Source organism: Fukomys damarensis, unplaced genomic scaffold (genome assembly GCF_012274545.1).
Source record: "Fukomys damarensis isolate Sample0158 unplaced genomic scaffold, DMR_v1.0_HiC HiC_scaffold_35, whole genome shotgun sequence".
In the NCBI taxonomy this organism is placed as follows: Eukaryota; Metazoa; Chordata; class Mammalia; order Rodentia; family Bathyergidae; genus Fukomys; species Fukomys damarensis.
In genome coordinates this window covers 31,868,941-31,883,462 of record NW_022900947.1, presented here as the reverse complement: position 1 = coordinate 31,883,462, position 14,522 = coordinate 31,868,941, and positions in this window count along the sequence as shown.

Sequence of the window (14,522 nt, the reverse complement as noted above, 5' to 3'; positions counted from 1 at the left end):
AGAATTCAGCAGTGAAGCTGCTATGGTTTTGATATGGTTTAAGTGGCCCCTAAGGGTCCATTGTGCTTGAAAGCTTGGTCTTCAAGTTGGTGGTATTAGGAGATCACAGAATCTGTGGGAGATAGACTAGTAGGAGGTCCTTGAGTCACTGGGGGTGTGATATATTTCTTATGGGAATTCTTGATAGTGTTTTGTTGGTTTGGTTTATTTTTTCTGGTAACAGGGATTGAACTCAGGACCTTGAGCTCCTAAGGTGGGCATGATACCACTGAACTAAATCTCCAGGCCCCTTGATAGTTTTCATGAGACCTCTTTGATGGCTTTTGTAAAAGGGTAGAAAAGTGAACAGCTCAGCCCCTCCCATCCTCTCTGTTCCGGTTCAAAATGCAATCAATCAATCACTTGCTAGCTCCCACTGATGCTCTTGCTGTTACTCTCTGTGTCACAAGGCGATACAGCTCAGGACTCCCTCACCATAGAGTCTCCATATGCCATTTTGGACTTTGATCCTCAAAAATGTGTGCTAAATCAACTTCTTTTTCTTCATCAGTAGTAGCCTGTGTCAGACATTTAATTGTAGTGACACAGTACTGATAGAGAAGCCATATAGTTCTAGGCTTTTTCTTGATGGGAGACTTTTAATTTCTTCTTCATTTTGCTATTCATTATTGGTATTCAGAGTTTCTATTTTTTCATGGTTTAGTGTTGATAAAGTATGTCAAGCATTTGTTCTTGGTTATCAGTTTTATTGGCATATAGTTGTTTACAATGTTTTCTGTTAATCTGTTGTATTTCTGTAGTGTCAGTTATAATGTTTCCTTTTTCATCTCTGATTATATTTGCCTCACCTTTCTTTTTCTTTCTTAGCTGAGGCAAGAGTTTCTCAACTTTGTTTATCTTTTCAAAAAAGTAAGTCTTCATTCTGTTAATTTTGGGGGGGTCAATTTCATGTGTGCTTTGATCTTTATTATTTTTTTCCAATTTGGGGTTCGGTTTGCTCTTATTTTCGAATTCCTTAAGGCTGAATGATAATATTTATTTGACATCTTTCTACTTCTTTGATGTAGTCATTGATTGCTATTAACTTCTCTCTTAGTATTGCTTTTTGCGTAGGTTTTGTTTCCAATATAATTTGTTTCAAGAAATTCTGTAACTTCTCTTTTTTTTATTCATTAAGTTTATTGGTACATTTTAGGTATACCGTACAGTAACATTCATCATTGGGATCTTGCACCTTTACGTGACAGATCTTGGTTCTTATTCTTTCCCCATGCCCCTGCCCTCCCTTCACCCCTCCACCCTATTTGCAAACACTTTGTTTCTATTTTTTTTCTCATATTTTTTCTTTTCCCTTCTTTCCTTTCCCCTACCCTTCCCACTTCCCCTACACCTTTAACCCTTTTCTTGCTATTTCATATTATAATTATACAATTTGAATCTGATTTACACTTTTAGTTTTCCACACCAGAGAAACTATTCAGTATTTACACATGTGTGTCCTATTTATTTCACTTAAGAGTATTGCTTCAATATGCATCCATTTAGCTATAAATGTTTCTAGTTTCTTGTTCTTTATGGCTGGGTAGTACTCCATTTTATAGAAAAACTACACCTTCTTTTCTCTAGTTGATGGGCAGTTGGGCTGTTTCCGAGTTTTAGTTATTATAAACTGTGCCGCTATAAACATGGGTGAGCATATATCACTGTGGTATGATTCTTTTAATTCTGTTGGAAAGACACAGCAGAGGGATAGCTGGGTCAAATAGGACCTCTAAACCTAGTTCTTTGAGGTGCCTCCATATTGATTTCCACAGTGTTGCACTAGTCCACACTCCCACCAACAATGAAGAAGGGTTCCTTTCTCCTCACAACTCCATCAGTCTTGTTATTGGTTGATTTCTTGATAGCAGCCATTCTTTGTTGGGTGAGCTGGAATCTCAAGTGTTGTTTTCATCTGCATATCTCAAATGACCAGTGATGTGGAACATTTTTTTGATATGTTTATTTGCTGCTTTACTTGTTTGTCTGAGAAATTTCTGTTCATTTCCGATGCCCATTTTTGAATTGAGTCTTTATATTTGGGGGGGGTCTGATTTTTTTCAGGTCTTTATATATTCTAGATAGTAGACTGTTGTCTGAGGAACAGCTGGTGAAAATTTTTTCCCACATTGTAGGTTGTCTCTTAGCTCTGTTGGTGGTTTCTCTTGTAGTGCAGAAGCTTTTTAATAAGATGAGATCCCAGTTGTTGATTCTTTGTGCTAGTTCCTGTGCTACTGAGGATTTGTTCATAAAGTCTTTTCCTATGCCAATATCTTTGAGAGTTCTACCCAACCTATCTTCCGGCAAATTTAGTGTTTCTGTTTTAATATTTATATTATTAATCTACTTCAACTTTAGTGCATGTTGAAAGATAGGGGGTCTAGTTTTAATCTTTGGCAGGTTGAAATCCAGTTTTTTCAACATAACTTATTGAAGAGGCTATTTTGCCTCTACTGAGGATGGTTGGCTCCTTGGTCAAAGATGAGGTAGCTAACTATGTCTGGAGTTGCTTCTGCATCTTCTAATCTATTCCACTGATCCTTAGGTCTGTTTCTTTGCCAGTACCATGCTGTTTCTATCACAGTGGCTTTGTAATATAATCTCAAGCTGGGGATTGTGATACCCCCTGTGCCATGTCTCTGTTGCCTAGAATTGCTTTTGCTATTCTAGGTCTCTTCTGTTTCCAAATGAGTTTTTGGATTGTTTTCTCTAATTCTGTGAAATAAACTCTTGGGATTTCAATAGGGTTTGCATTGAATCTATACAGCAGTTTTGGAAACATAGCCACTTTCGCTATGTTGTTTCTTCCTACCCAGGAGCAAGGGATGTCTTTCCATTTTCTTATATCCTCTTTGATCTCTTTTTTCAGAGTGCTGTAGTTTTCAGTGTAGAGGTCTTTTGCTTCCTTCGTTAGATCGATTCCTAGATATTTCTTTTTTTTTATGCTATTGTGAAAGGAACTGTTTCCCTAATTTTTCTCTCAGTGAGTGTTATTTGTGTATAAGAAGCTATTGATTTGTGAGTGTTGACCTTAAATCCCGTTACTCTACAGAATCTGTCAGTTAAGTCTAGACGTCTTTTGGCAGAATTTTTTGGGTCTTCTATGTAGAGTATCATATCATCAGCAAATAATGACAGTTTAACTTCTTCCTTTCTTATCTTTATTCCTTTTATTTCTTTCTCTTGTCTAATTGCTGTCGCCAGTGTTTCCAGAACTATATTGAAGAGGAGTGGTGATAGTGGACATCTTTGTCTTGTTCCTGATTTTAGCATGAAAGTTTTCAGTTTTTGACCATTTAGTATGATGTTGGCTTTTGGTTTTTCATTGATAGCCTTTATCAAGTTGAAATAAAGACCATATATTCCAATTTTCTTCAGGGTTTTTATCATGAATCAGTGTTGAATTTTATCAAGTACTTTTTCTGCATCTATTGTGATGATTGTATGGTTTTTGTGTTAATATAGTATATTACATTTATTTATTTACATATGTTGAACCATCCTTGCATCCCTGGGGTAAATCTGACTTGGTCAGGGTGTATGATCTTCTTGATGAGCCTTTGTATTCTGTTTGCCAGTATCTTATTGAGGATTTTTGCATCTATGTTCATTAGGGAGATTGGCCTGTAGTTCTCTTTTTTGGTTGGGACTTTCCCTGGTTTTGGAATTAAAGTGATACTTGCTTCCAGGAATTAATTTGGAAGTATTGCTTCCCTTTCAATTTATTGAAAAGTTTAAAGAGTAGTGGCAATAGTTCTTCTCTAAGTGTCTTGTAGAATTCAACAGTGAAGCCATCAGGACCTGGGCTTTTCTTTGTTGATAAATTTTTAATTACGTTTTCAATTTCACTGATTGTAATTGGGGGTTTAGAATTTTTATATCTTCTTCATTCAACTTTAGTAATTCATATGTATCTAGAAATGTGTCCATTTCTTCTGTGTTTTCCATTTTATTAGAGCATAGGTTCTTGAAGTAGGTATTGATGATCCTCTGAATTTCTGCTGGATCTATTGTGACTTCACTTTTTTTTGTTCCTAATTGCATTGATTTGAGCCTTTTCTTTCCTTTTTTGTTAAGGTTGGATAAGGGTTTATCAATTTAATTTATTTTTTTGAAAAACCGACTCTTTGATTCATTGATTTTTTTGTATCATTCTCTTAGTCTTCATTGCATTGACTTCTGCTCTGATCTTTATAATTTCCTGCCTTGTTCGAGCTGGATTTGTCTTTCTTTCCTTTTTTGTTAAGGTTGGATAAGGGTTTATCAATTTAATTTATTTTTTTGAAAAACCGACTCTTTGATTCATTGATTTTTTTTGTATCATTCTCTTAGTCTTCATTGCATTGACTTCTGCTCTGATCTTTATGATTTCCTGCCTTGTTTGAGCATTGGATTTGTCTTGCTTTTCTTTTTCTAGGAACTCAAGATTCAGCATTAAGTTGTTTAAGCTCATTCTGTTTTCCGAGTGTGGTCATTCACTGCTCTGAATTTCCCTCATAGAACTGCTTTCACTGTGTTCCAGAGATTCCTGTATGTTGTACTGGCATTACCATTTATTTGTAAAAACTGTCTAATTTCTTCTTTAATTTCTGCTGTGACCCACTGGTTGTTTAAGAGAGTGTTGTTCAATTTCCATGTGTTTGTGAAGTTCTTGCAGTTTCTTATGCTATTGATCTCCAGTTTAATTGCACTATGGTCTGATAACATACATGGGACAACTTCATTTCTTTTGCATTTACTTAAAGTTGTTCTATGATCTAGTATGTGGTCTATTTTGGACTGAATGATCCATGTGCAGCTGAAAAGAATGTATATTCTGATTTTCTGGGGTGGAACACTCTGTAGATGTCTATTAAGTCCATTTGTTCAAAAGCTTGGTTCAGTTCTAGTATTTCATTTTTGATTTTTTGTCTAGATGATCTGTCTATTTGTGACAGTGGGTATTGAGATCCACTACAATTGTATTAGTGCTTATTTGTTTTCTCATGTCCCTTAATATTTGTTTTATATAGTTGGGGGCATTAGTATTTGGTCCATATATATTTATGGTTGTCATCTTTTCCTCTTGGATTGTTCCCTTTACAAGGATATAGTGATCTTCTTTGTCTCTCTTAATTAGTTTTGGTTTGAAATCTACTTTGTCTACAAATAAGATAGCTACCTGTGCTTTTTTCCAGGTTCCTGTCACATGGAGAATTGTTTTCCATCCTTTTACTTTAAGTCTATGAGTTTCTTTTTGAACTAGGTGCATTTCTTGTATACAGAATATTGTTGGATTTTGCTTCTTTTTTGTTTGTTTGTTTGGTTGGTTTTTTGAGATAGGGTCTCACTATGTAGTTGAGACTGACCTGGAACTCACTATGTAGCCCAGGCTGGTCTCAAACTCACAGCGATCCTCCTGCCTCAGCCTCCCATGTTCTGGGATTACAGGCATGCGCCACCATGCCCAGATTTGCTTCTTGATACGTTTTGCCAGTCTATTTCTTTTGATTGGTGAATTGAGGCCATTAACATTGATGGTTATAACCGATATGTACTGACTTATCATTGTCATGTTATTTTCCTGTTGTTGGTTCTTTTAATTTTTCCCCCTGCCCCTTTAATTTCTTACCTTGCCAATGGATTTGCTCTGTTGGGCCTGATGGAGTTGTGACCTACCTTCAATGTCTTTTTCTAGGATATTGTTTAGAATTATTTGGAATGCTGGTTTGATATTCATAAAGTTTCTCAAGTATTCTTTGTCATGGAAGTGTCATTTCCCCATCCACTTTGAAAGATAATTTTTCAGGATACATCATTCTTTTTGGGCTTGAAATATCTCATTCTAGTTCTCCTTGACTTGAGAGTTTGTGTTGAAAAGTCTGCTGTGATTCTGATGGGCTTTTCTTTGCATGTGATTTGTTTCTTGTAATTTCTTTGTTAATATCTTCATTAATCGAGGAGCATGTTGCCTAATTTTCAGGTTCTTATACAGTTCTGACACTTTTTCTTGTTAGTTGATTTCCAGTTTATTGCACTGGGGCTAGAAAAGATACTTGATATGCTTTCAGATTTTAAAGTTTTTTATATTCTCTATCCTAGAGAATACTCATGTGCTAATGAGAGATATATATTTATTATTATTATTTCTGCTTACTAGTTAATCTTTTTATAATTTTACAATGACCCTATCTGTCCATTGTCATTATTTTTTATTTCAAATCTACTTTATCTTTTATCAGTATGGCTATTCCCGCTGTCTTATAGATACCATCTGCTCAGAATATCTTTTTCTAAGCTTTTACTTTTTTTTCAGTACTAGAAATCGAACTCAGGACCTTGAGCTTGCCAGGCATGTGTGGTGCCACTGAGCTAAATCCCCAGCTAACCATTCACTTTCAACATATGCATGTCTATAGAGGTGAAATTAGTTCTTATAAAGCAGCATATAGTCAGTCTTTTTTAATCCATCCAGTTACTCTGTATTTTAATTGGAGAGTTTAATTCATTTACATTTAAGGGAATTATCAATAAATAACATGCCTATCATTTCATTATTTGTTTGCCAGCTTTTTTGTAGTTCTTTGTTTCTCCTTGTCTTATAGCCTTCCTTTGTGGTTAAGTGATTTTCTCTCTTTGCACCATATTCCTTACTTCTGGTGAGTATATTACAGGTTGTGTGGTTACTGTGAGGCTTACACAAACTTTTTATTATAACAAATTATTTTATAATAATAACGTGCAAACATTGATTATAAAGATAAGAAAATAAATAACAAAAGAAAGATTTAGTTATATTAATTCTTAAAACTCTGAGCATGGTGGCAAGTGCCTATAATCTCAGCATTCTGGGAGGCTGGGGAAGGAGGATTGCAAACTCAAACTCACCCAGGGCAATTTAATGATACAACATCTTGTATCAAAATTAAATACTAAAAAAAGGACTGGGAATGTATCTCAGTGCAAAGGCTCTAGGTTCAATCCCCAATATTTCAAAACAATATAAACAAAACAAAACCTCTACATTTGTACATTTTGAATATTTTATGTCCCATTTTATATCATTTTATATTGCATACTCTTAACATACTTATGTAATTATTACTAATATTTTTGTTTTTAGTCCTAATATTAGTTATGAAAGTGGTTTACACATGATGTTTACAGTATTATCTGTACAGCTACTCTTACCAGTGATTTTCATACCTTCTGACATTTTCTTCATACAGATTAGTGTCTCAGTTTAAAGCACTTCTTGGAGGACATGTCTGTCTGATGGTGGTAAATTCTCTTAGCTTTTGACTAGGGACAACTTTATCTTTCCTTCGTTTTTAAAGAATAGCTTTGCTGGCTAGAGTATTCTTGGTTAGCAGTTTGTTTCCTTCAGCACTGTCAATATCTCATACATTCTCTCTTGGCCTAAAGGTTTCTGCTAAGAAGTCTGCTATCAGATGAATTGGAAAACTCTTATGTTTTGTTTGTTTATTTTGCTGCTTTGAAAATCTTCTGTTTGTCTTTAATCTTTGAGAGCTATTATAATATGTCTTGGGTAGATTTTGTAGAATCGAATCTGACCTTTGACCTTACCATATCTATAAACTCGTATCCTTCTCTAGGTTTGGGTTTTTTTTATATTATCTCTTTCAATAAACTTTCTACCCTTTTGGTGTTGTCACTTTTGAACTCCAGTGACCTTTATATTTACTCTTTTAATGTTGTCCTAAAGTTCCTGTAAGCTTTCTTTACTTTATTGTTTTTTCTCACCTACCTATGTTATTTTTAAATAGCCTGTTTTTTAGCCCACTGTTCTTCTCTTTTATATAATTTGTAACGATGTTTTATAATGTGGTTTTCATTTAATTTACTGCATTTCTCAGTATTTTTTAAAAGTTATTTCCCTCTGGAAAGTGTCTCTAGTAGAGTACTGAATTATTTGTCTGTGTTTTCCTGGATTTTATTGTTTCCTTAAAGCAGATATTTTAAATTACCTAAGACTTCAAATATATGAATTCCTTCATGGTCAATTTCTGGCACCCTTTTTTTTTCCATTGAATGAGGTCATGGTTCCCTTAAAATTCTTGATGCTTACTGGCATATGATGACATCTTCACACTGAAGGGTTTGATATTATTTCATTCTTTGTAGTATGGCTTTGTTTTCTCCTGTCCTAATAATTTTAAATAGGCTGCTTATGGTCTCTGATCCTATGGTCACTGTGGCTATTTGAATACTAGATAGCTCCCTAAGTCTAGGCTTGCCTTGAGTATGCTATTGGTGTGTTGTTGCTATATTAGCACTAGAGGGTATCCCAAACTCAAGTTTATCTCAAATCTGTAGTTGGTATATTGTTCAGAACAGACTATGGAAGTGTCTGAAAAGATGATTCGATTTCACAAGCCTCTACCTGGGGCCAGTGCAGAATGTGCACTCATCCACAGTCATTGGTTTGTCGTCAGACACCATAGGATTCTACCTAGCACTGTGCTTACCATGGAAAGTCAGGACTGAGGCTCCAAAGCAATAACCCTTGCCTACTTTCCTCTTCCTTCCCCATATGGACAATGACTCTCCATTTTGTGCTACCTCAAGTTGGGGGAGTTATAGGATGGGCAGTCCTGTGGCCACCAGTACTACAATAGTGGATTATACGCAGAGTCCACAGCACACCAAGAGCAGCCATACAGAGAGAGGTCCAAAGCCCATGTTGCTACATCCTGCCTGCTGTTTGGGTGTTACTTGTGACTCAAATCCACTGCAGCCAGCTGGAGGTAATGCTGGCCAGAATACAAAATAGATCTCATCCAGGCTTCAGGTATCCAGCTGGCCCTGATGTGGATCTAGACGCTTCCTCCAGGCGCTGGGATCTTCCTCACATTGGATTTTACCAGCCACCCAACACTGAATAATACCAACACTGTCCTGTGCTCACTTCCTTGTAATATTCCTTTTTTATCCTGTAAAATTCTCTTAAAGTCCCTTTTTGCACTGTGCTACCCAAGATTCATGGAGTGTTGGTGGATGAAATTTCTTGGGCAGCAGGATATGACAAGCTAGAGATTCTGTTCACACACACTATCCTGGGGAAATGAGCTGTGTGGCTCTGTCCAGTACTGGGTTTTACTGTGGCAGGCATGGCACTGTGTTCCAAGCCCATGACACTGTATGTACATACCTCCTCCCTCTCAGAAGTCTTTTACTTCTATTCTGTGAAACCTAGGCACTGGAATCACTTACCTTGTTTCCTTAGATCTTGGGTTTTGTTTCTGTTTATGTTTTGGTACCGGGGATCAAACTTGGGACCTTGCCTCTGCAAGGCAGGTGGTGGAACCACTGAGCTAAATCCTCAGCCCTCATTAGATCTTGTGAAGGTAGTTTCATTAAGTTGATGTTTCTGTAGGGAGACAAATCTCTAGAGAGTCTATTTCCCTGCCTTTTTGCTCTGCCTTTCTACCTGGATATTTTAAAATTCTTTCAGTAATATTTTGTAGTTTTCACATCCTTTGTTAAATCTATTTTTTAAGTATTTTATGTTTTTCATGTCATTATAAAACTGTTTTCTTCCTTCAATTTTCAGATTGCCCATAGAATATAGAAATATTTTTGTATTTCTGAAACCTAGCTAAAAGTCATTTTTAGTTCTAGTTTTTAGATCAGAAGCAACACCTCCAACATGCTAAGCATATATTCTTCTGTCTTGAGCTATGTCTCCAATCATTTTGTTTTAATTTTTGCTTTCCTTTGTTGCTTAATTTCTAAAAGATCAGTCTGTGTCTCATAGTGAAGAATCTGTCAATGTTGATCTGAGATTATGCTGTAGTACCTATAGCCTATAGGGTTTCCATGCTTTGTTGTGAATTTGTGTTTGGTTTGAGGAGTGTGTTCCAAATCTGGGAGTTTTCAAGTCTGCCTTGGATTTTCCCCCCTAGGTCTCCTCAGCTGTCTCCTACATGTGTACAAGAGCCAGGTGCCCAGACATTCAAGTAGGAAGGCTTGTCCAAGTCCTCAATGCCAATCCATTTCCAGAAGCTTCCTTTTAAATTTTTAGATGATCCCCTGGTCACTGCTCACCTAACTGAGACTTGCAGGCTCAGTCTTTTCCAAGCCAAAGGCTTTTCACTGGGCATAGCTTTGTCTTCTGCTATTTTCCAAGGTCACTTCCACCTTTGGCAAACAACAATGCTGACCAAGCTAGGGTAGAGGGTTGGAGGGTATCCCTGAGAATGAATACAGAAGAACAAATGAACACCAGAGACACCACTGCTTTAACCAGAGACCAGTAGTGTTCAGGGTGTGTGTGTGTGTGTGTGTGCATTCCTTATTTGTTTTTGCCTTCAGTTGAGTTTTAGAGCTCTGAAATAATATTGGCCACTTAGGTTCATCACTGACCAAATTTAAAGAATGCTATTTATTCTCGTAAAAAGGAAAAAGGATTTATTCAAAGCTAGCTTTGATGCCAGGAATATAGCTCAGTGGTTTCACCACCTGACTCACAAATGCAAGGGCCCAAGTTCAATCCCCAGTACAAAAAAGAAAAAAAGCTAGCTTTGAGGAGTGAGAGGTTCCTCATCACCCAGATCACCATCTCACCAAGTAAAGCTACGTTAGCGTCTTTCGTAGCAAAGAACAATGCAGAGAGGGAATAAAATGAGGCAATAGACATGTTCAGGCTAGTTCTATCCTTTCTTGGACCCAAACCTCTCTCTTCCTTATAGTACAGGTAGCGCAATGGGGGCTGGAAAGCCACTCCCCTCCACACACTTTAGTTTTGCAACACCTCAGGGCCAATCCTCCTTCCATTATGCTAAGAGAGGTAGAATGTAAAATAATAAAAACCCAGGAAACCTCTGAAGCTCTAGGCAAGAGCACACATGTGCTAGTTCTCCTGGCCTAACATTCAGAAACCATTTTGCCACTTGAACCTTATTAAAGGTTCCCAAAATATGGACTACATCTCATACATGTGATTTAATCAAAGTGAATTCTGGGACGTGCATGCTCTTGAAACCCTCTGAGACGACTCAGTACCCTGCCAAGCATTCCTCTAATCTCACCTCAGAGACCCAATGAGAACTCTGCTCTGTTACCCTGCCAAGCATTCCTCTAATCTCACCTCAGAGACCCAATGAGAAACCTGGGCTAGGCTGCATATCCTTTAAATTTTGAAAGCCTGCTTTATCTCTGTATTGTGTGCTTTTTGCTTTCCTGCCATCCTGGCACCACTTTTCTATTCATGCCACATTCTTGTAAGCATGGATCTTTCTTGAGTACATCTTCCTGAAGTCTTCAATAAATGTAGCTGCTTTTCCTTTGCTATTGGATATACATTAGCAATTCTTTTCTGTTTGTACACAAGGACCTATCTACCTGGACCTATCTACAGGATCTATCCCACAGTATCATTTCCTGTAAAAATAATACTGGACTTTGATATCCTGGTATCAGCATTTACATATTTTATCCATTAATCTAGATGGAGGAGAGATGAGGGTGGCAGTTCATGCCCTAGGTCTGAAGAAGTTTGGAGAAGCCATTTGTCTCTAAAGGAAAAAACTTTAATTTTTAAAGTTGCATTTTGCTGTACTGGTTAAAAATGAAAATTTTGATGCTAGGTGTAAAATTTTTGATGCCAGGCACATGCCTATAATCCCAGCACTTGGAAGGCTGAGGCATTAGGATTGCCACAAATTTAAGGCCAACTACACAGTGAGTTCGACAGCCTGAACTACATAGTGAGACCCTGTCTAAAAAAATTTTTGTCAGTTTTGTTTAGTTTTATAATTGTTTATTGGAGAAATGACTTATTGATTTCCTTCCTATGCTATAGATGGAAGGGAGTCCCTGAACACTTCCTACATTCCAGGCACTGGGAATTCCAAAATAGCCCTATACAAATGGTAATGTCATGGACCCCATTTTACAGCTGAGAAAACAGGCTTAGCAAGATGAAGTATTGTCCAGAAAGTCATTCAGTGACCCAAATAGAAGAAGGCTAACTACAGAGCTGGTTTACCTAAACCACTATTTCATATGTCCTCTACTCCTGTTTTTTCTTTGGCGTGGTAGTAGGTAATTAACTCCCTTCTCTAGCACTACATCTTCCTCCTAAACTATGTGTTAACTTTTTCCGATTTTTATCACCCAAAACAAGATATGTGTACTTTTTGCCAAAAGGAAAATATCAGATCTAATTCTTTGTCACTCAAACAAATTGAAGTTTATAACATTTAATGAAGCATTTGAAATACAACACTCACTGTAGGTTAAGACAATCTCATGTGTACATCTGACTGGACCAGTCTCCGTGGTGAATTGGGGCAGTTTCCCCAATTTTTAAAAACCTGAGGATCTAGATTCTTAAGTCCAGTAAGATCTAATATATCAAGACTGAGTTATTTGTATGGCTTTCTTTTCTATGGAACTTTGGATAGGATTGATATTAAGAATGTCCACTGTACCTTTTTCATAGTTAATGCATTGAAAATAATAGGGTTTTCTCCAGTAACTAGCAGCTGAGCTAGCAATAATGAAGCTCATAGACGCTGACCATATGCAATATCAAAAAAACAGGTTCTGGTTGATTCCTGCTCAAACAGATCTCAAAAGCAAGAGTAAATTTGGTAAAGAATTGTTCAGCAAAGCAAACAGAAGAGCTATCCCTAGTTCAATTTGGCAAATGAAGCTCTCGAGGTGGTGAGGACAGGCCAAAGAAAAGAGAGATTAGTAGGTTAGGGAAACACCCAAAGCTACTTTCCTCAGCCCTTTCTCAGTTTTTAATTTTGAGACAAGCTCTCACTAAATTGCTAAATTGCCTAGGTTGGGCTCAAACTTTCAATCCTCCTGACTCAGCCTCCCAGAGTGCTGGGATTATGGGTGTGTGCCATGATGCCCAGTTTTGTTGCGTATCTTTTGCTTGCAGTGTCTAGTCCTCTGAAACAAGCCATTCTCCATGATCATAGTGGATCCTCTTATAAACAGCATGTGAGAGGCCACTTGGACACAGGCTTTGTGTGAGAAAAAGCTTTATTCCTTTCCAGGTGTAAATGGACTAAAATGGGGGCAGATTTCAGCAGTTAGCTGGAAAGAGCCACATTTATTCCATACATGCATGGATGGACTTACATCAAGTGGGGGGGGGCAGAGACATCAGCAGCTAGCTGAGAGAGAAATTAAGTTTATATAGGGTTTGGGAAGGGGCTGTAATCATAAGGAATGTTTAGGACTAAGGTCAACATATTTTCAGACAATCACTGGACTTCTCGGCACCAGGGATATTGTGTATTCTGTCTTAAATTTTCTTTATGGCCATCTGTTGTATTTACTAAGCGTAGTCTGTTGTTTGTAGAGAATGGCATGCTTGCTATGGAGGTCTCATTCAGGCCATGCATAACAGATAGTCTCAAGAAAAAAAGAATTTCTATCTCTACTGCCTAAACAAAGCACTAAAGTCTTTTACTACCAAAAACAGTAAAGTAAATAAATGACATTGAGATAATTTCCCCAATTGGCTCCATTCCACAAGTTGAGCCATCAAGGGGCTCAACTGGGTTAACCACCCAGCAAAGGGGACATTGCTTGGGGGAAAATTCCACCCTTATCTCATGAGAGTTAAAGGTCTAGGCAAGGCCAGCAAGTAACTTAACCCTCTTCTCCCTAAGGAGTTAATGGGCCCCAAGTAAAGCTCTCAGACAGCTTTCTTCTATGCTTCTATGTGAACAATGCCAGCATCACTAAAAAGGTTCAGACAGAGATGTCTGTCTAGTCTGTGTTAAGTCAGATCTGCAGTTTATGGGAGCCAGTCCTGAAGACTCAGCCCCAAATTTACTTCCCAGGTCTTCCAGTGGTTATGTGAATACTGGGTTCACTGCACTATATCCATGTCTTAAAGTGCCAGGAGTAGTTTTGGAATCTTGTACTGAGATGCAGCATATATAGTGCGGGTAAAAACAATGAAGCTGAGGAAATTACCAGCTTCTACCCATTTAAAGTTAAACAGCACCCTAGGACCGACCATTCTTCCTTCTAATATTCTAAAAGAGGTAAAAAATAAATAAATAAAAAACAAAATCCCAGATCATCTCTGATACTCTAGGTGGAAACCTATGCACCTTGGATCTGTTAGACTGACCTTCAGTTACCTTCACCCTACTCAACTTTATTAAAGATTCATGAATATGCACTACACAGCATGCATGGAGTTAAGATCAGAGTGTATTCCGGGACAGACACGCATGTTGAGAGTCCCTGAGGTGACACAACACCCTGTCAATCATTCCTAAAGACTCAGGGAGAGGCACCCAGGCTGAGGTGAATAGCCTTTAAATTTCCAAAGCCTGATTTCTCTGTGTCTAGTGTGCTGTGCTGTGTGTGCAGTGATTTTGCTTTCCTGTCATCCCAGCACCACTTTTCTCTTCGTGCCATATTTTTGTTGGTGTGGGCTTGCCCTGAGCATGGCTTCCCATTATCATGTCATTTAGACTATGTGCTTGCAATTCTCTGCTCATCAT